This window comes from Octodon degus, unplaced genomic scaffold (assembly GCF_000260255.1).
Source record: "Octodon degus isolate 3935 unplaced genomic scaffold, OctDeg1.0 scaffold00230, whole genome shotgun sequence".
In the NCBI taxonomy this organism is placed as follows: Eukaryota; Metazoa; Chordata; class Mammalia; order Rodentia; family Octodontidae; genus Octodon; species Octodon degus.
The window spans coordinates 1,391,775-1,394,732 of record NW_004524806.1 but is presented as its reverse complement, the minus strand read 5'-3'; the positions used below and the strand labels follow the sequence as shown (position 1 = coordinate 1,394,732).

General features: G+C 43.8%; 1 protein-coding gene and 1 pseudogene across 8 annotated transcripts in view; one reads left to right on the top strand and one right to left on the bottom strand.

The window, feature by feature from the left end:
* The window catches only part of Prr14l (proline rich 14 like), a 63,761-nt gene that overhangs the window by 32,193 nt on the left and 28,610 nt on the right, over positions 1-2,958 (bottom strand). The window contains exon 1 of one of the 8 annotated variants that reach the window (XM_023705841.1): positions 1,784-1,847. The exons of the other annotated variants lie outside the window; for them this stretch is intronic. The gene's annotated coding sequence lies outside the window, so the exon portion shown is untranslated. Of the gene's footprint in view, positions 1-1,783; positions 1,848-2,958 lie in introns of those variants that run through there. 8 annotated transcript variants of the gene reach the window in all.
* On the top strand, positions 2,151-2,393 carry LOC111813831 (annotated as a pseudogene).

Sequence of the window (2,958 nt, the reverse complement as noted above, 5' to 3'; positions counted from 1 at the left end):
TTTTTTTTTTTTTTGGCAGAACCGGGGATTGAACTCAGGCCCTTGCACTTGCCAGGGAAGCACTTATTCCACTGAGCCATCTCCCCGGCCCCCATGATATTATAGATTTTCAATAAGGTTAATGAAAAAAAAAATTGGGGAAAATACTCAAATTCTGATAATCCCAAGAATAGATTTTACCAGTTGGGAATGTACTAGTTCACCCTCACCAAATTAGCTAATAGGTCGATCCTGTTGCATGATACAATGGAATACTGGACTTAAGAAAATTCTTCTTTCTCTACATATCAGAAAAAGAGGCCAGGTATGGTGCACACCTGTAATCCCTACACTTAAGAGGTTGAGGCAGGAGGAATGCCATGAGTTAGAGGTCAGTGTGGGCTATGAAGCAAGTTCAAGGCCAACATGCCTGAGTTGGGGGGGGGGAGGAGAAACAGGGAGAGAGAGGGAAGGAGAAAGAGAGGGAGGGAGGGAGAGAGAGAACTGAGATTGCTTTGGGTGTCTTCACTCAAAGGCTAGGAGGCTAGGACAAGAACTCTGCTTAGTAGCCTACTTTTCAAGAAGCTAGACGGTGTGGCTACTGGATAACCACCCAGCCTGTGGGCAGTAGCAACTATAGCTATGCTAACAGAGGAAGCTGTTAAACTTACCTTAGCTGCAAAACTAACCTTAAGACAGACGCTAGGAATTCTGACTCCTCATCAGGTCAGAGTGACTCTTGAGACCAAAAGTGGGAATGGTTTGTCAAGTATAAGGCCATTGCCTAAGATACCTCAGAGGTTGTTATGGAATTTACACTACTCCTAATCCTACCTTTTAACACCTACAAGCCCAAAAGCTACCCACTCTTGTGAACAAGTGATCTTCCAGACCCATGTAACAGGCAGGACTTCAGTGACCTAACCTAAGACTCCAAGGAGGTTTAGTTCACTGACAGAAGTAGCTGTGTCCAAGAAGGACATCAAATGGCAGGTTATGCAGTTGTGAGTTTCCAGCAGGTCACTGCGGCCAACTTAGCTCTTATTTAGGCATTGCTATTAGGAAAAGGAAAGAAGCTATATATCTATACAGATCTTCAGGTATGCTTTTCTGGTGCTACACACCCACACGGCAAACTGAAAGAAGGATCTTGATGACTAACAAGCAATCATTTGTAAACACAAGCAGGAAATTCTACCACTCTTAGATGTAGTCTACCTTCTCAAGCATGTTTCTGTCATTTACTACAAGGAATCTCAAAGAGATATGTGTAAGATTCCTTTGGAAGCTCAAAAGGCTGATAGAGAGCCAAGGACAGCCTACACATATTCCTAATTCCTGAAGCAGCATTTTGGCCCTTCGTCAAGGGATGCAGGGACAAGTCATAAAAATCCTACATGAGCTATTCTTGAAGAACCACTGAAAGATCAGAGGCTCCTCTTCAGAAAGCAAGACTCGAGTACTGCTTTGGATGCAGGTAAGTAGAGTTACTAATGACCCTAATTCACCACAGCTTAAGTGGGTATCTGCACTGAGACACATTCTTTTTCTTTGGCAGAACCGGGAATTGAGCTCAGGCCCCTGCACTTGCTAGGGAAGCGTTTATTCCACCCAGCCATCTCCCGGCCCCTACATTTTTAATAAGATCCATTATGGTAGTAGTCTTGCTAAGGCTATGCCTTTCAGGCTCTCAATTATTTATCCAACCTTCCTCTTTGCCAAACTTTGTCCTCCATAAGAAGCATGGAAATCTGGCCTGCTCTTCATATTTGGCTCCACATGCTCAATATAACAATAAACTCACTCTCTCCCACTGAACAGACAGTTTAACACTGTTTTCTCATTGTCTTCTGATAGGTTTCCTTTCTTCATCCCAGCCAGTGAGCCACAGCACCCCAAGGTAGTTGGATAGCACATAATCCCCATGAGGTAGGATCTAGAGTCCCTTCCAGCTGGAAGAAACTATAGAAGACAAAGACTGGGTTTTGGTTTTTACTGCAACTGTCTGCCAAGGCCAGGTTCATGGGGTGCCTGGAGTAGGGTTCTGGGTCCTGGCTGCGAGATGAGGAGCCTAGGGCCATGAGAAGTGAAATGAGTTATTCAAGTCACTCAATTAACTAAGTAGCAAAGCTAGAATTAGAACTTTGGTTTCCTGTATCTCGATGGGTGAAATGAGTCTGAGGAAGTGAAATCTTCGTGACTTCTTAAAGCAAATCACTGAAAGGGCAGTTGTGGTCACAATAAATTTGGGAGTGGATTATTCAGGGGTCCTGGCTTGCCTGGATGGCTATATGAATATATCCCTGGAGCAGACAGAAGACTATGTAAATGGACAACTGAGGAATACATATGGGGATGCATTTATATGAGGAAACAACGTATTGTACATAAGTACACAGAAAAGAAGGATGTAAAAACACCAACAAGTATTTCTTTTCATAGTTGGAATATATCATTTATGAAATGTTTTTTACTTTTTGTGATGCAAGTTGTCCTGCCTTCATAACAGTTGGTGATTTCTGCACTGATATGTGAGTAAAGTGATTGTGTAGAATTATGAATTTAATTAGTTTTACACACACATACACAAAGACAGAGACCTCCCCTCCCTCAGTATGCCATAAAGAATTGAGACAGGATATCAGGGCATGGCAAAGCTGGCTGGAGAAGTAGGTATGACCTGTTAATTACACAAATCACAGAATAGAACGCATGTGCAGAACAGTTCCCAAAGCCCCGCATGTGGACTTCTCTTAAAGAGAAGAGATGTTTTTGAAAGGGTGGCCTACACTTGATGTCAGCCTGAGAAATGAGGGTTACAAAAGGACAGGTGGGGCTGGTGAGATGGCTCAGTGGTCTAAAGCACCTACTTAGAACAAGCTAAGCTAAGCAAAGCACAGGACCACGGTTCAATCCCCCAGCACCACATGCCAGCCAGCCCCGCCCCCTGGTGGGCTGAGCTGGCCACACACAGACACA